The sequence below is a fragment of the Hoplias malabaricus genome, chromosome 16, assembly GCF_029633855.1.
Source record: "Hoplias malabaricus isolate fHopMal1 chromosome 16, fHopMal1.hap1, whole genome shotgun sequence".
NCBI classification, from domain to species: Eukaryota; Metazoa; Chordata; class Actinopteri; order Characiformes; family Erythrinidae; genus Hoplias; species Hoplias malabaricus.
This window is the reverse complement of record NC_089815.1, coordinates 36834724-36855338: the sequence shown is the minus strand read 5'-3', so window position 1 is coordinate 36855338 and position 20615 is coordinate 36834724.

Genomic DNA, 20615 nt, shown 5'->3' with positions numbered 1-20615 from the left:
CTGTGCCGGTACACAAAGCCGAACAGCGGGTAATTAAATTAAATGTTGGATGTGTTTGTGTGTTAAAGTGTTGTGATTTTTATTGTACATGGCGTGACCAATTACCACGAACATCATCCATGGTCCAAATTATCCAATGTTCAACACTTTATATTCCTGTAGTCATGAAAAGTGCATTTTCTATAAAAAAAATCTACTAGGTAACATTTTTCTATTTTAATTGTTTTAATTACATTTTAGAATACACAGATAATATTATGACCACAATATTTCTGTCCATTCTCTCAACTTCACTGACCATACAGCAGCCCTTTGTTCTACAGTTACAGACTGCAGTCCATATGATGCTTTGGAAACTTTTTTGACCCCTTTCATCCTTCAATGGGCAGATCCCTACCAGGTGTTGTTGCAATAGTACAGAGCCTGTAGTAGCAACGTCACAGTGTTTTTGAAGGTGCAATTTAAGAAAAAATCCCTAATGTTGCTTTAATTTAATTACCATTAATGGTATTTTTCCTCCTTATCCATATCAATCCTCCACATATATAGTGATTTAAATGTTGCATGAGGCGGGTTGTGTATTTTCTTTTGAATGTTTCCCACACGGAGTTTACTGTGCACCACCTTTCCAAATCAGAGACGCCACTCGTGATCATGTAAGGTAAGTTAGGCCGTGTCCACATGTACTGTTAGGCAATGTTATTTTTACTTTTTGTTTCAGTAATTAGCTATACTGACTATGTTTATCGGGAAAACAGGCAAAAGTACAGAATTTGCGTCAGTGACAGAACTCAAAGAAAAAGCAAACGATTCACAATGTCCATACTGCACGAAGACGACGGCATGCTCAGATCGACATCTCTCTTCCAAACATTTGAAATTTGCCATATATTACACACATAATAATGAAGGTAAGCATTTGCTATTGTATACTTTGCTATGAGAGTTCAGAGATAATCACCACAAATGTAAATAAAAGGTTTTGTATCGTTGTGTAAATCTCATTAGCTATTGTGTTATTACATTAAGGTTACATTTAAGTTTGTGTTGTCCTTTATGGATGAACTAAACACTCCATACACGCATTTTTACGTGTCAGCAGCATGTCAACTTTCAGGTATATTCAGTATAACTATTTTATTATTAATTATTAAATATGAATTATCGCATTGATAAATATAAGACCATAGCTCTACTATTGTATCAATGAATCATTATTTAATGATAGAACAAGCATTATTTTCAGATTTTATAAAAATTCTAAACGAATGCTAGTTAATGCTAGTTCTTGTTTCATGTATTATACTTAATGATTAATTGTTACATTACCTAACCATTTAGTATGGCTTATTAATGTACCCTTATTGTAAATTGTTCATGAGATTTTTAGTAACACAAAAAATAATAAAATTTGTTATAAGTAATCTACAGAGTTCAACTGTCCACATTATATGGAGGGTTAAATTATATAGGATAACGCTGGGGTTCCAAAACAAACTTTGTAATGTTACACGGAAAATCAGTGCTACCTTGATGAATAACAGTGACGTACACAAAACCAGAGGCAGTAGGGGGAAAATGTTCAAAACATATCACCTAAGAAGATTCATAGCACATATGTAAATTTATTTGATGTTCAGACATTCATCAAACATATGTGTTGAGTAAAAAAAGAACACTGTTCGCTTTATATGGATGGTTAAAGTGTATATCTGATGTTAACCTGAGAATTTACTGAACATGAAACAGGTATAATACAGTTATAGACATGATTCTGACACCATTCTGTACCTGGAGTTTAACTGGATTAGTTTTTGAATAAGGCAAGTGTTAGGATTAGAGCCAGGTGTGTGGTAGGGTCACAAATATGTTTTGGGTTCAGGTTAAGTTTAAGGTAAGGTAGGGGTTTGCTTTATAGAAGTACCATATTTATAAAATATTTCATATAACATATTTACAATAAATTTACTTAATATGTCAGGATATTTATTTCAGTGTATTCAATGTATTGCTTTTGTCAATCCTGCTACCTCACTGATATGTTTTAACGTGGTACTAATCTGTGAAGAGTTTATCATTCATAACAACCACTCAAAATCAGAGGTTATTGTACTGTTAGATATGCAAGTCAATGTTCATATTTGTAAAAGACTATGAGACCCTTTAGGTATCAAGCTTTGCACACTCACTAACACTGAATATTTTACACTCTCATAAACATTATGAAACCTCTTATACACTACCAAAACTGTTACACTGATATATGTATGTATACACTGAGTCAGTTTGATATTGGGCGTAAGAGGATTCATAGTGTGAGTAAGTGTTTTGGTGTATAATATGTTCGATAATGTTTGTGATTGTATATAATACTCAGTGTGAGACAGTGTGTTAGTGAGTGTAAGAGGATAGGATAATGTATGTGAGACTGAAATTTGAATATTGGCCTAAAGGGCCTCTCATATTATATTCTGACATATGACTTCCTTTCAGAGAAATTTACAATACCATGCTTGTGTGCAGAGGTGAAGGATTCCATAAGAAGCCATTGGCATTGCCCCTGGTGTGGGAAAATTTTCATTGCTGACCTAAAAATGATTTAATAATTAATTATTACATTACGTACCACCAACTAAACCTTTCATACAAATTGCAGCCTGTTCAACTAAAAAGGCAGAAGAAGCAGGTAAGTTTTCTTTTCTACATGTTAAAACATATGTTTAAGTACTGCGCTTGCAAATCAAGAAAAATGTTGGTCTTAAATACTAATGTTGGCAGAAGAAATGTAAGATAGCAAGTCATACACTAAATGTTAAAGCTACTACAGTTTAAGAAATCAGTTTAACACTGATTCCTTGTAATAAATGGCCACATGTTAAGTTTTATAGAGGCTTTACCTTATGTCAGAATGTATAATATGTAATCTATGATGTATAAACTTCCAAAATTATTTTTGAAGAATGTCGGCTTTATTATTTAAGGGTTTTGTAGAGAACAAAAAGTTTTGAATGCAGTATTTGAAATTACTTTGTAAGTTCAACATTAGTTCACAATTATAAATTCATTTTATAGGCCTTGTTGATTCTGTGTTTTCATAGTAAGAAGTAATCCTGTTTCATTAAAACACTTGAGCAGTTAGCTCTGATTTAGATCTAAAAGATTACCACAGATGTCATCATCATAATCATCATCATATTCTTCTTTGCTGCTTAATCCATTTCAGGGTGTCTATGAGCACAGATGTGATTGGGTTTAATATTTTTGAATGTTTTAGGAAATAAAATATTAACTTTTGTGAGAAAAACTCAAGATTGCCAAAACAAATTTGTAAGAAGAAAATCTGCACATAGCACATATGTAATTTTTTGATGTTCAGACATTCATCAAACATAAATATTTGTTGAGTAAAATCCCTATACATTACTTTTAGTTATGAAGCAGTTTGGAATCATTTTATCTAATATTTTTGATAAATTGATAATACAGTCCTGAAACATATGAACACTACATAAATGTTGCTAAAATAACTAAAATAATAATAATAATAATAATAACAACAATAATAATGTTATGGAAAGATTACATTTAATAGATTAAATATTTTACATCCTTGATAAAACAAGCCTTTTGTGAAAATGTGTTAATATGAAATGATTATAAACAAATTACTCTTACTGTGAGTACATTTACTCAGCTTTTTAATCTGTTTAGTCATTCTAAAAACGAATGTTTTTTTTTTTTTAAATTCATTAATTATATTACTTTTTGCTTTAAGTTGTTCATGGGAAACTGACATAACCAGACAAGTCCTAAGTCAGCTGGTGTGGAATGATCCTGAAGTCTTTGAGCTTCGTTGACAAAAAAAAACATATCATTTTAAGTGTGACATTATGCGTAAAAAGTCACTTACAAAAAGTTTCAGACAATTAGTCCCAAGAAAGTTTTGAAACCTGCTGTGAACATAACACCCTTCAAGTATATGGGATTATTCCACCAATGCCTTTTAAGCATATGACTATGACTTTTTTAAACACGGCAGTGGCAGAACAACTTAACCGAGAACTGGCCTCAAGTCTGTATTTTCTTTGTAATATGAAAGACAGGCATTTTATGTTTTCCTTAAGACTGATATTTCACCTGCATAACCAGAAATTCAAAGAAGACATGATGAGAATTTCATTGGACCAATTGGAAGTAGATAGCGGAAGTGGAAGACTTGGTATTTCTGAAAAAGGTTTGTACATTTTATTTGCTTTTTCATAATTTGAATCAGTAAAAGTTAAAGAAATAGTTTTAATTATAATTGGCAGCAAGTGCAGTCTAGAAAGAGGGGGTAAATGAAGGCATGGAAATGATAGAGTTGCCCCAAGAAGAAGAGAACAAAAAGAGCTGCCAGCACTTTTCAGTTGGTCTTTTTCAAATAGACCAATAAAAGAGGTAAGTTAATTTTTTTGTTATATTAATAAAGTACGTTGTACAATACGTGCTTTTAGAAATGTTGTAATGTCTATAATGTTTAGGAAAAATTAGCAGTCCTTTTTGCTGAACAAAGGAGGAGCATCTAACCTTAATAAGGATTGGAAACTGCACCGTCAACCTTCATGATCTAAAGTGTTTGTGCCCCCCTGAAATAATGAATACCAAGAAGCAGTAATTAGGAAAAATCAGAATGCCTTGGCTGACGGATAACGTGAGTATTAATATCACAAGTGCTCTCTATACTTAACAGAAATCAACTCAAAAAATATTAATTGAGCTTGCTTTTCTCACAGGTAGTAGACACCAGACTTTCTCAGCTGGTTGAAGGAGCACAGAATATACATTTTTCTAACTTATATATTATTGTTGTGATTATGAATTTCTGCAGAATAAACAATTGAGGACCAGGACAAGGAATTGTTATGGTATATATTTTTTTCATTCCACCTTACAAATAAAGCATAAACTTTTGTTTCTGGATCTTGTTTGTTGGATATTATTTGGTACTGCTTTTTAACTACTTAGTATCACTGAGTAGGCTACACAGTGGAAATATGGGTAGCCTCATTGTTCTTAAGCTTTAATATTAACTAAAGATTTATAAATCCCTGCTGTCAACAAACATTAAATGTACTCATTTAAATGTGAAGTTTGTTTATTCTAATGTTTACTCAAAAGGATTGTCTTCAGAAATTATTTCAGAAGCTTGGTTTTGGACAAATTCATATGCTGCATCCACAACTAAGAGTTTTACTTTTATTATAATGGTCTTTATTCCCAGTAAGGCATTTCAGAACGTTTGGGACTTGAGCTCTTGGAATCAGTCAGATTCAGATAACTGTGGGGTATTTGTTTGCGCGGTAGGCACCTATCACGGATTGTTACATCATATGTACTATGTGAATATGCCACTCCAAATGTTTCCTTATGTTAAAATAGATGGCTGAATTGGAAGTGAGGAATATCAAAGCTGCAAATGAAACTGTTTCAGAAACAACTGCTTCACCTGCATGAATATTATGCAGCTTCATTAGCAGCAGAAGCTATTCTGCCTGTAAGTTGATGATTAGTTTATTTATATAACCAGCATCTTCAATTAAAATTCCATGCTCTGCCACCCAGTAATAATTTTTTAATCATTTTTTTATTACAGACACTTGCAACAGGTGACACAGTTTGCTTGGCTGGCAAAATGTATGCATGCACGTACCAGAGTATGTCTGGACAGAAAGGAGAGAGGTACATTCTACATACTCCTTAACACTTTATTTTAATTCAGATGTTTAGGTCAAATTTGTGTTTTGACTAATTTAATTTAATTGTGAACTTATTTAGATCCCTGTATCCAGATGTTTCTAAATTTACCTGGGTACAGTGTGACGTATGTGAAAACTGGCTTCATACAGACTGTGCAGGTGTACAGCAAGAAAACCTTCAGGATACAAGTTTTAAATGTGGATGTGACATACCTTCGCCTTACCCATATACAAAGTATGTGACCAATCTATGTTGTATTTTACAAATGACAAATTCTACAAACCAATTATACTGGCCAAAGCAGCCATTTAGTGAATTTACATATGTTTACTTCCAGTCTCCTCTCAGTCCTGAAAGAGAAGGGTTTGAGAGTCTTGATCAGTGATGAAGAAATCCAGGTAATTCTTCTTTGTTTTCTAATAAATATAATTTATTTTTCTTTTTTTTTTTATTTACTGCTGTGCCTTTGATGTACAGTTCTGTTGAGTTATGCTTGAGGAATATCTGAGTGCATAAAGAATTGCTCTGAGTGCAGGAGCAAAAATAAAATCATACCCAGTGTTCCTTTAATTCAGTTATTCCAAAATATGTTTTAAAAAGAAATATATTATGATAAGGTGCACTATATATGTGGATGTCCACTTTTAATTAGCAAATTCACCAAATATTAACATTCACAGGTGTTCAGTTGTGTGCAGACAGCTTGTAAAATCTCCATAGAAGAGTGGATAGGATAGATTCAAGAAATAAATGCATATCAGAATTGTTCTTTTGCTAATCATACAATTATATTTTCAATAGGAGTTACATAGACAACTATTCAGTGGCAAAAAGAAGTCAGGGCAAATGTTCCTGTGGAGCCATCCCAACAAATGTATGAAGCTTCGGACCATACTTAGACCTAGACTATCTAAATTTAGTACAGAACGGGTGAGACATATTAGGTTTTCTTACTTTTGCTCTTCTCCATATTTCCAAAATAAATCTTGTACAATTTAAAGTACTGTTTGTACATATTTATGTGTATATTTTTTCCAGATTGATGAGATGTATAAAATAATCCACACTGCTTTAGGCATGGACAAGAAGGACCTTGGAAGTGTTGACATTATTCTAGATGTTATGCTGCCAGAGGTAGGGAATTCAATAATGCTATAGTATGAATCATTACAATAGAATTGGTACCTTAACAACAATTGGATAAAATACTGCTAAATGTTATTATTAACGACTATTAATTTTATATTTACTACCACTGCAGGTGACTCTTAAAATATTGAACAAGCATGAAGGCTTCTATCGATACCAAAGAGAGGTGTCTCTTGCTACTCCAGGTGTCATTATTTGAATAAGAATGACAAAGGCTGCTTGATACATAAGCTTTATTGTAAAAGGTTATTCAAGTTTTATTTGTTACTTTTTGTTATATGTATATTGAGAGAAAATCCCACTTTCGTGAGTTCTCATATCTAAGCTTTGGGATGAGATAGGCTGAAAATAATCACACCCCTGTGTAAGTCAGGGAATCCTTAATCAACAACGTTAGTTTGGAGGAGATCTGAGTTGGTCAAAAATTTTGTCTAAAAAACACAAAGGGTATTAGTATTTTTTTTAGTTAAAATCATGACCTCTTCAGATCTTTTTCAAACCCACACAGTGTGTCAGGGAGGTTCTGGCGAAGACAGTGGTGTGGTTATTTTCGCTCTACCACATCCCAAAGCTGAGATATGGGGATCTCTTCTAGTCCATAAAATGTATAACTGCATATATCAAGATGGCATTCCTATTTCCAGTGAAGCTAGGTAAACACATGAGTAGAGGGGTGCAATCAGAAAAGCCTCCTCAATCCAATATGTCCTACATTGAATTTGTATTTGGTCAGGGGGTCTCAGTTCTAATAAATTAAAGAAGATATAAAATGTGAGACTTAGGGATGTCAGAAGAAGCCTCATCATTGCAATATATTCAACACCAATTAACCTATTGAGAGAAAATCGAAGTTACATCAGTTCTCATATCTCAGCTTTGGGATGAGATAGGCTGAAAATAATCACACCCCTGTGTAAGTTAGGGCCTCCTTAATCAACAACTTGAGTTTGGAGGAAATCTGACTCTGTGAAAAATTTAGTCTAAATAAACACAAAGGAGTTTTTTTTAGACAAAATTTTTGACCGTCTCAGATTTTTTCCAAACTCATGATGTTGATTGAGCAGGTCCTGACTTACACAGGGGTGTGATTATTTTCAGCCTATCTCATCCCAAAGCTGAGATATGAGGACTAACGTAACTAGGATTTTCGCTCAGTATGTTTATTGGTGTTGAATATATTAGAATTAAATTTATGAGCTTGTTATACGTCCAATAAAGCAAAATACAGATGCAATGTAGGATATATTGGACTGACTAGGCTTTTCTGATCGCACCCTTCTACTCATGTGTTTACCTAGCTTCAATGGAAGTAGGAATCCCATCATGAAATTAATTTGCAGTTATACATTTTATGCAGCACAACATGTCCCTATATCTCAGCTTTGTGATGTGGTAGGGCAAAAATTACCACACCACTGTCTTCGTCAGGACCTACCTGACACACGGTGTGGGTTTGAAGAAGATCTGAGAAGGTCACATATTTTACCCAAAAGAGCACTAAAGGGTACCCCTTTGTGTTTTTTTAGACAAAATTTTTGACCGTCTCAGATTTCTTCCAAACTCACAATGTTGATTGAGCAGGTCCTGACTTACACAGGGGTGTGATTATTTTCAACCTATCTCATCCCAAAGCTGAGATATGAGGACTAACGTAACTGGGATTTTCTCTCAATAGGTTTATTGGTGTTGAATATTTTGGAATTAAATTTATGAACTTGTTATACGTCCAATAAAGCAAAATACAGATGCAATGTAGGTTATATTGGACTGACTAGGCTTTTCTGATCGCACCCTTCTACTCATGTGTTTACCTAGCTTCACTGGAAGTAAGAATCCCATCATGAAATTTAAAGTTATACATTTTATGCAGCACAACATGTCCCTAAATCTCAGCTTTGGGATGTGGTAGGGCAAAAATCACCACACCACTGTCTTCGTCAGGACCTCCCTGACACACGGTGTGGGTTTGAAGAAGATCTGAGGAGGTCACATTTTTCACCTAAAAAAAAAAACTAAGGGGTACCCCATTGTGGTTTTTTAGACTAAATTTTTGACCGTCTCAGACTTCTTCCAAACTCACGATGTTGATTGAGCAGGTCCTGACTTACACAGGGGTGTGATTATTTTTAGCCTATCTCATCCCAAAGCTGAGATATGAGGACTAACGTAACTGGGATTTTCTCTCAATAGGTTTGTTGGTGTTGAATATTTTGGAATTAAATTGATGAGCTTGTTATACGTCCAATAAAGCAAAATACAGATGCAGTGTAGGTTATATTAGACTGACTAGGCTTTTCTGATCACACCCTTCTACTCATGTGTTTACCTAGCTTCACTGAAAGTAAGAATCCCATCATGAAATTTATAGTTATACATTTTATGCAGCACAACATGATCCTATATCTCAGCTTTGGGATGTGGTAGGGCAACAATTACCACACCACTGTCTTCGTCAGGACCTCCCTGACACACGGTGTGGGTTTGAAGAAGATCTTAAGAGGTCACATTTTTCACCCAAAAAAAAACCACTAAGGGGTACCCCTTTGTGTTTTTTTAGACTAAATTTTTGACCGTCTCAGATTTCTTCCAAACTCACAATGTTGATTGAGCAGGTCCTGACTTACACAGGGGTGTGATTATTTTTTAGCCTATCTCATCCCAAAGCTGAGATATGAGGACTAACGTAACTGGGATTTTCTCTCAATAGGTTTATTGGTGTTGAATATATTGGAATTAAATTTATAAGCTTGTTATACGTCCAATAAAGCAAAATACAGATGCAATGTAGGATATATTGGACTGACTAGGCTTTTCTGATCGCACCCTTCTACTCATGTGTTTACCTAGCTTCACTGGAAGTAAGAATCCCATCATGAAATTTACAGTTATACATTTTATGCAGCACAACATGTGCCTATATCTCAGCTTTGGTATGTGGTAGGGCAACAATTACCACACCACTGTCTTCGTCAGGACCTCCTAGACACACGGTGTGGGTTTGAAGAAGATCTGAGGAGGTCACATTTTTCACCCAAAAAAACACTAAGGGGTACCCCATTGTGGTTTTTTAGACTAAATTTTTGACCGTCTCAGACTTCTTCCAAACTCACGATGTTGATTGAGCAGGTCCTGACTAACACAGGGGTGTGATTATTTTCAGCCTATCTCATCCCAAAGCTGAGATATGAGGACTAACGTAACTGGGATTTTCTCTCAAAAGGTTTATTGGTGTTGAATATATTGGAATTAAATTTATGAGCTTGTTATACGTCCAATAAAGCAAAATACAGATGCAATGTAGGATATATTGGACAGACTAGGCTTTTCTGATCGCACCCTTCTACTCGTATGTTTACCTAGCTTCACTGCGAGTAGGAATCCCATCATGAAATTTACAGTTATACATTTTATGCAGCACAACATGTGCCTATATCTCAGCTTTGGGATGTGGTAGAGCAACAATTACCACACCACTGTCATCGTCAGGACCTCCCTGACACACGGTGTGGGTTTGAAGAAGATTTGAGGAGGTCACATTTTTCACCTAAAAAAAAAAACACTAAGGGGTACCCCTTTGTGTTTTTTTTAGACTAACTTTTTAACCGTCTCAGATTTCTTCCAAACTCACAATGTTGATTGAGCAGGTCCTGACTTACACAGGGGTGTGATTATTTTTTAGCCTATCTCATCCCAAAGCTGACATATGAGGACTAACGTAACTGGGATTTTCTCTCAATAGGTTTATTGGTGTTGAATATATTGGAATTAAATTTATAAGCTTGTTATACGTCCAATAAAGCAAATTACAGATGCAATGTAGGATATATTGGACGGACTAGGCTTTTCTGATCGCACCCTTCTACTCATGTGTTTACCTAGCTTCACTGGAAGTAAGAAACCCATCATGAAATTTACAGTTATACATTTTATGCAGCACAACATGTCCCTATATCTCAGCTTTGGGATGTGGTAGAGCAACAATTACCACACCACTGTAATCGTCAGGACCTCCCTGACACACGGTGTGGGTTTGAAGAAGATCTGAGAAGGTCACATTTTTCACCTAAAAAAAAACACTAAGGGGTACCCCTTTGTGTTTTTTTAGACTAAATTTTTGACCATCTCAGATTTCTTCCAAACTCACGATGTTGATTGAGCAGGTCCTGACTTACACAGGGGTGTGATTATTTTCAGCCTATCTCATCCCAAAGCTGAGATATGAGGACTAACGTAACTGGGATTTTCTCTCAAAAGGTTTATTGGTGTTGAATATATTGGAATTAAATTTATGAGCTTGTTATACGTCCAATAAAGCAAAATACAGATGCAATGTAGGTTATATTGTACTGACTAGGCTTTTCTGATCGCACCCTTCTACTCATGTATTTACCTAGCTTCACTGGAAGTAGGAATCCCATCATGAAATTTACAGTTATACATTTTATGCAGCACAACATGTCCCTATATCTCAGCTTTGGGATGTGGTAGGGCAACAATTACCACACCACTGTCTTCGTCAGGACCTCCCTGACACACAGTGTGGGTTTGAAGAAGATCTGAGGAGGTCACATTTTTCACCCAAAAAAACACTAAGGGGTACCCCATTGTGGTTTTTTAGACTAAATTTTTGACCGTCTCAGACTTCTTCCAAACTCACGATGTTGATTGAGCAGGTCCTGACTTACACAGGGGTTTGATTATTTTCAGCCTGTCTCATCCCAAAGCTGAGATATGAGGACTTACGTAACTGGGGTTTTCTCTCAATAGGTTTATTGGTGTTGAATATATTGGAATTAAATTCATGAACTTGTTATACGTCCAATAAAGCAAAATACAGATGCAATGTAGGATATATTGGACTGACTAGGCTTTTCTGATCGCACCCTTCTACTCATGTGTTTACCTAGCTTCACTGGAAGTAAAAATCCCATCATGAAATTTACAGTTATACATTTTATGCAGCACAAAATGTCCCTATATCTCAGCTTTGGGATGTGGTAGGGCAACAATTACCACACCACTGTCTTCGTCAGGACCTCCCAGACACACGGTGTGGGTTTGAAGAAGATCTGAGGAGGTCACATTTTTCACCCAAAAAAACACTAAGGGGTACCCCATTGTGGTTTTTTAGACTAAATTTTTGACCGTCTCAGACTTCTTCCAAACTCACGATGTTGATTGAGCAGGTCCTGACTTACACAGGGGTGTGATTATTTTCAGCCTGTCTCATCCCAAAGCTGAGATATGAGGACTTACGTAACTGGGGTTTTCTCTCAATAGGTTTATTGGTGTTGAATATATTGGAATTAAATTCATGAACTTGTTATACGTCCAATAAAGCAAAATACAGATGCAATGTAGGATATATTGGACTGACTAGGCTTTTCTGATCGCACCCTTCTACTCATGTGTTTACCTAGCTTCACTGGAAGTAAAAATCCCATCATGAAATTTACAGTTATACATTTTATGCAGCACAACATGTCCCTATATCTCAGCTTTGGGATGTGGTAGGGCAACAATTACCACACCACTGTCTTCGTCAGGACCTCCCTGACACACGGTGTGGGTTTGAAGAAGATCTGAGGAGGTCACATTTTTCACCGTCTCAGATTTCTTCCAAACTCACGATGTTGATTAAGCAGGTCCTGACTTACACAGGGGTGTGATTGTTTTCAGCCTATCTCATCCCAAAGCTGAGATATGAGGACTTACGTAACTAGGATTTTCTCTCAATAGGTTTATTGGTGTTGAATATATTGGAATTAAATTCATGAACTTGTTATACGTCCAATAAAGCAAAATACAGATGCAATGTAGGATATATTGGACTGACTAGGCTTTTCTGATCACACCCTTTTACTCATGTGTTTACCTAGCTTCACTGGAAGTAGGAATCCCATCATGAAATTTACAGTTATACATTTTATGCAGCACAACATGTCCCTATATCTCAGGTTTGGGATGTGGTAGGGCAACAATTACCACACCACTGTCTTCGTCAGGACCTCCCTGACACACGGTGTGGGTTTGAAGAAGATTTGAGGAGGTCACATTTTTCACCCAAAAAAACACTAAGGGGTACCCCTTTGTGTTTTTTTAGACTAAATCTTTGACCGTCTCAGATTTCTTCCAAACTCACGATGCTGATTAAGCAGGTCCTGACTCACAAAGGGGTGTGATTATTTTCAGCCTATCTCATCCCAAAGCTGAGATATGAGGACTAACGTAACTGGGATTTTCTCTCAATAGGTTTATTGATGTTGAATATATTGAAATTAAATGTATTAGCTTGTTATACGTCCAATAAAGCAAAATACAGATGCAATGTAGGTTATATTGGACTGACTAGGCTTTTCTGATCACACCCTTCTACTCATGTGTTTACCTAGCTTCACTGCAAGTAGGAGTCCCATCATGAAATTTACAGTTATACATTTTATGCAGCACAACATGTCCCTATATCTCAGCTTTGGGATGTGGTAGGGCAACAATTACCACACCACTGTCTTCGTCAGGACCTCCCTGACACACGGTGTGGGTTTGAAGAAGATCTGAGGAGGTCACATTTTTCACCCAAAAAACCACTAAGGGGTACCCCTTTGTGTTTTTTTAGACTAAATTTTTGACCGTCTCAGATTTCTTCCAAACTCACGATGTTGATTAAGCAGGTCCTGACTTACACAGGGGTGTGATTATTTTCAGCCTATCTCATCCCAAAGCTGAGATATGAGGACTTACATAACTGGGATTTTCTCTCAATAGGTTTATTGGTGTTGAATATATTGGAATTAAATTTATGAACTTGTTATACATCCAATAAAGCAAAATGCAGATGCAGTATAGAGTATATTGGACTGACTAGGCTTTTCTTATCTCACCCTTCTACTCATGGGTTTACCTAGCTTCACTGGAAGTAGGAATCCCATCATGAAATTTACAGTTATACATTTTATGCAGCACAACATGTCCCTATATCTCAGCTTTGGGATGTGGTAGGGCAAAAATTACCACACCACTCTCGTCGTCAGGACCTCCCTGACACACGGTGTGAGTTTGAAGAATATCTGAGGAGGATACTTCTTTTCACGCAAAAAACCAATAAGGAGTACCCGTTTGTGTTTTTTTAGATTAAATTTTTGACCGTCTCAGATTTCTTCCAAACTCACGATGTTGATTAAGCAGGTCCTGACTTACACAGGGGTGTGATTATTTTCAGCCTATCTCATCCCAAAGCTGAGATATGAGGACTTACGTAACTGGGATTTTCTCTCAATAGGTTTATTGGTGTTGAATATATTGGAATTAAATTTATGAACTTGTTATACGTCCAATAAAGCAAAATACAGATGCAGTGTAGAGTATATTGGACTGACTAGGCTTTTCTTATCTCACCCTTCTACTCATGGGTTTACCTAGCTTCACTGGAAGTAGGAATCCCATCATGAAATTTACAGTTATACATTTTATGCAGCACAACATGTCCCTATATCTCAGCTTTGGGATGTGGTAGGGCAACAATTACAACACCACTGTCATCATCAGGACCTCCCTGACACACGGTGTGGGTTTGAAGAAGATCTGAGGAGGTCACATTTTTCACCTAAAAAAACACTACCCCTTTGTGTTTTTTTAGACAAAATTTTTGACCGTCTCAGATTTCTTCCAAACTCACAATGTTGATTGAGCAGGCCTTGACTTACACAGGGGTGTGATTATTTCCAGCCTATCTCATCCCAAAGCTGAGATATGAGGACTTACGTAACTGGGATTTTCTCTCAATAGGTTTATTGGTGTTGAATATATTGGAATTAAATTTATGAACTTGTTATACGTCCAATAAAGCAAAATACAGATGCAGTGTAGAGTATATTGGACTGACTAGGCTTTTCTTATCTCACCCTTCTACTCATGGGTTTACCTAGCTTCACTGGAAGTAGGAATCCCATCATGAAATTTACAGCTATACATTTTATGCAGCACAACATGTCCCTATATCTCAGCTTTGGGATGTGGTAGGGCAAAAATTACCACACCACTCTCTTCGTCAGGACCTCCCTGACAGATCTGAGGAGGTCACTTTTTTCACGCAAAAAACCAATAAGGAGTACCCCTTTGTGTTTTTTTAGACTAAATTTTTGACCATCTCAGATTTCTTCCAAACTCACAATGTTGATTGAGCAGGCCTTGACTTACACAGGGGTGTGATTATTTCCAGCCTATCTCATCCCAAAGCTGAGATATGAGGACTAACGTAACTGGGATTTTCTCTCAATAGGTTTATTGGTGTTGAATATATTGGAATTAAATTTATGAGCTTGTTATACGTCCAATAAAGCAAAATACAGATGCAGTGTAGGTTATATTGGACTGACTAGGCTTTTCTGATCGCACCCTTCTACTCATGCGTTTACCTAGCTTCACTGGAAGTAAAAATCCCATCATGAAACTTACAGTTATACATTTTATGCAGCACAACATGTCCCTATATCTCAGCTTTGGGATGTGGTAGGGCAACAATTACCACACCATTGTCTTCGTCAGGACCTCTCTGACACACGGTGTGGGTTTGAAGAAGATCTTAAGAGGTCACATTTTTCACCCAAAAAAAACCCACTAAGGGGTACCCCTTTGTGTTTTTTTAGACTAATTTTTTAACCGTCTCAGATTTCTTCCAAACTCATGATGTTGATTGAGCAGGTTCTGACTTACACAGGGGTGTGATTATTTTCAGCCTGTCTCATCCCAAAGCTGAGATATGAGGACTAATGTAACTGGGATTTTCTCTCAATAGGTTTATTGGTGTTGAATATATTGGAATTAAATTGATGAGCTTGTTATACGTCCAATAAAGCAAAATACAGATGCAATGTAGGTTATATTGGACTGACTAGGCTTTTCTGATCGCACCCTTCTACTCGTGTGTTTACCTAGCTTCACTGGAAGTAGGAATCCCATCATGAAATTTACAGTTATACATTTTATGCAGCACAACATGTCCCTATATCTCAGCTTTGGGATGTGGTAGGGCAAAAAATACCACACCACTCTCGTCGTCAGGACCTCCCTGATACACGGTGTGAGTTTGAAGAAGATCTGAGGAGGTCACATTTTTCACCCAAAAAACCACTAAGGGGTACCCCTTTGTGTTTTTTTAGACAAAATTTTTGACCATCTCAGATTTCTTCCAAACTCACGATGTTGATTAAGCAGGTCCTGACTTACACAGGGGTGTGATTATTTTCAGCCTATCTAATCCCAAAGCTGAGAATTGAGGACTTACGTAACTGTGATTTTCTCTCAATTGGTTTATTGGTGTTGAATATATTGGAATTAAATTTATGAACTTGTTATACGTCCAATAAAGCACAATACAGATGCAGTGTAGAGTATATTGGACTGACTAGGCTTTTCTTATCTCAACCTTCTACTCGTATGTTTACCTAGCTTCACTGCGAGTAGGAATCCCATCATGAAATTTACAGTTATACAATTTATGCAGCACAACATGTGCCAACACTTTATTGGTGTTGAATATATTGGAATTAAATTTATGAGCTTGTTATACGTCCAATAAAGCAAAATACAGATGCAGTATAGAGTATATTGGACTGACTAGGCTTTTCTTATCTCACCCTTCTACTCATGGGTTTACCTAGCTTCACTGGAAGTAGGAGTCCCATCATGAAATTTACAGTTATACAGTTTATGCAGCACAACATGTCCCTATATCTCAGCTTTGGGATGTGGTAGGGCAACAATTACCACACCATTGTCTTCGTCAGGACCTCTCTGACACACGGTGTGGGTTTGAAGAAGATCTTAAGAGGTCACATTTTTCACCCAAAAAAAACCCACTAGACTAAATTTTTGACCGTCTCAGATTTCTTCCAAACTCACGATGTTGATTAAGCAGGTCCTGACGTATACAGGGGTGTGATTATTTCCAGCCTATCTCATCCCAAAGCTGAGATATGAGGACTAACGTAACTGGGATTTTCTCTCAATAGGTTTATTGGTGTTGAATATATTGGAATTAAATTTATGAGCTTGTTATACGTCCAATAAAGCAAAATACAGATGCAGTGTAGGTTATATTGGACTGACTAGGCTTTTCTGATCGCACCCTTCTACTCATGTGTTTACCTAGCTTCACTGGAAGTAAGAATCCCATCATGAAATTTACAGTTATACATTTTATGCAGCACAACATGTCCCTATATCTCAGCTTTGGGATGTGGTAGGGCAAAAATTACCACACCACTCTCGTCGTCAGGACCTCCCTGACACACGGTGTGAGTTTGAAGAAGATCTGAGGAGGTCACTTTTTTCACCCAAAAAAACACTAAGGGGTACCTGTTTGTGTTTTTTTAGACTAAATTTTTGACCGTCTCAGATTTCTTCCAAACTCATGATGTTGATTAAGCAGGTCCTGACTTACACAGGGGTGTGATTATTTTCAGCCTATCTCATCCCAAAGCTGAGATATGAGGACTTACGTAACTGGGATTTTCTCTCAATAGGTTTATTGGTGTTGAATATATTGGAATTAAATTTATGAACTTGTTATACGTCCAATAAAGCAAAATACAGATGCAGTGTAGAGTATATTGGACTGACTAGGCTTTTCTTATCTCACCCTTCTACTCATGGGTTTACCTAGCTTCACTGGAAAGAGGAATCCCATCATGAAATTTACAGTTATACATTTTATGCAGCACAACATGTCCCTATATCTCAGCTTTGGGATGTGGTAGGGCAAAAATTACCACACTACTCTCATCATCAGAACCTCCCTGACACACGGTGTGAGTTTGAAGAAGATCTGAGGAGGATACTTTTTTTCACCCAAAAAAACACTAAGGGGTACCCCTTTGTGTTTTTTTTTTTTGACTAAAATTTTGACCGTCTCAGATTTCTTCCAAACTCACGATGTTGATTAAGCAGGTCCTGACTTAGACAGGGGTGTGATTATTTTCAGCCTATCTCATCCCAAAGCTGAGAATTGAGGACTTACGTAACTGGGATTTTCTCTCAATAGGTTTATTGGTTTTGAATATATTGGAATTAAATTTATGAACTTGTTATACATCCAATAAAGCAAAATACAGATGCAGTGTAGAGTATATTGGACTGACTAGGCTTTTCTTATCTCACCCTTCTACTCATGGGTTTACCTAGCTTCACTGGAAGTAAGAATCCCATCATGAAATTTACAGCTATACATTTTATGCAGCACAACATGTCCCTATATCTCAGCTTTGGGATGTGGTAGGGCAAAAATTACCACACCACTCTCGTCATCAGGACCTCACTGACACACGGTGTGAGTTTGAAGAAGATCTGAGGAGGTCACTTTTTTCACCCAAAAAAACACAAAGGGGTACCCCTTTGTGTTTTTTTTAGACTAACTTTTTAACCGTCTCAGATTTCTTCCAAACTCACGATGTTGATTGAGCAGGTCCTGACTTACACAGGGGTGTGATTATTTTTAGGCTATCTCATCCCAAATCTGAGATATGAGGACTAACGTAACTGGGATTTTCTCTCAAAATGTTTATTGGTGTTGAATATATTGGAATTAAATTTATGAGCTTGTTATACGTCCAATAAAGCAAAATACAGATGCAGTGTAGGTTATATTGGACTGACTAGGCTTTTCTGATCGCACCCTTCTACTCATGTGTTTACCTAGCTTCATTGGAAGTAGGAATCCCATCATGAATTTTACAGTTATACATTTTATGCAGCACAACATGTCCCTATATCTCAGCTTTGGAATGTGGTAGGGCAAAAATTACCACACCACTCTCGTCGTCAGGACCTCCCTGACACACGGTGTGAGTTTGAAGAAGATCTGAGGAGGTCACTTTTTTTCACCCAAAAAAACACAAAGGGGTACCCCTTTGTGTTTTTTTAGACTAAATTTTTAACCGTCTCAGATTTCTTCCAAACTCACGATGTTGATTAAGCAGGTCCTGACTTACACTGATTATTTTCAGCCTATCTAATCCCAAAGCTGAGAATTGAGGACTTACGTATTTGGGATTTTCTCTCAATTGGTTTATTGGTGTTGAATATATTGGAATTGAATTTATGAACTTGGGCAAAAATTACCACACCACTCTCGTCGTCAGGACCTCCCTGACACACGGTGTGAGTTTGAAGAAGATCTGAGGAGGATACTTTTTTTCACCCAAAAAAACACTAAGGGGTACCTGTTTGTGTTTTTTTAGACTAAATTTTTGACCGTCTCAGATTTCTTCCAAACTCATGATGTTGATTAAGCAGGTCCTGACTTACACAGGGGTGTGATTATTTTCAGCCTATCTAATCCTAAAGCTGAGAATTGAGGACTTACGTAACTGGGATTTTCTCTCAATTGGTTTATTGGTGTTGAATATATTGGAATTAAATTTATGAACTTGTTATACGTCCAATAAAGCAAAATACAGATGCAGTGTAGAGTATATTGGACTGACTAGGCTTTTCTGATCGCACCCTTCTACTCATGTGTTTACCTAGCTTCATTGGAAGTAGGAATCCCATCATGAAATTTACAGTTATACATTTTATGCAGCACAACATGTCCCTATATCTCAGCTTTGGGATGTGGTAGGGCAAAAATTACCACACCACTCTCGTCGTTAGGACCTCCCTGACACACGGTGTGAGTTTGAAGAAGATCTGAGGAGGTCACTTTTTTTCACCCAAAAAAACACAAAGGGGTACCCCTTTGTGTTTTTTTAGACAAAATTTTTGACCGTCTCAGATTTCTTCCAAACTCACGATGTTGATTAAGCAGGTCCTGACTTACACAGGGGTGTGATTATTTTCAGCCTATCTAATCCCAAAGCTGAGAATTGAGGACTTACGTAACTGGGATTTTCTCTCAATTGGTTTATTGGTGTTGAATATATTGGAATTGAATTTATGAACTTGGGCAAAAATTACCACACCACTCTCGTCGTCAGGACCTCCCTGACACACGGTGTGAGTTTGAAGAAGATCTGAGGAGGATACTTTTTTTCACCCAAAAAAACACTAAGGGGTACCTGTTTGTGTTTTTTTAGACTAAATTTTTGACCGTCTCAGATTTCTTCCAAACTCACGATGTTGATTAAGCAGGTCCTGACTTACACAGGGGTGTGATTATTTTCAGCCTATCTCATCCCAAATCTGAGATATGAGGACTAACGTAACTGGGATTTTCTCTCAAAATGTTTATTGGTGTTGAATATATTGGAATTAAATTTATGAGCTTGTTATACGTCCAATAAAGCAAAATACAGATGCAGTGTAGGTTATATTGGACTGACTAGGCTTTTCTGATCGCACCCTTCTACTCATGTGTTTACCTAGCTTCATTGGAAGTAGGAATCCCATCATGAATTTTACAGTTATACATTTTATGCAGCACAACATGTCCCTATATCTCAGCTTTGGAATGTGGTAGGGCAAAAATTACCACACCACTCTCGTCGTCAGGACCTCCCTGACACACGGTGTGAGTTTGAAGAAGATCTGAGGAGGTCACTTTTTTTCACCCAAAAAAACACAAAGGGGTACCCCTTTGTGTTTTTTTAGACTAAATTTTTAACCGTCTCAGATTTCTTCCAAACTCACGATGTTGATTAAGCAGGTCCTGACTTACACTGATTATTTTCAGCCTATCTAATCCCAAAGCTGAGAATTGAGGACTTACGTATTTGGGATTTTCTCTCAATTGG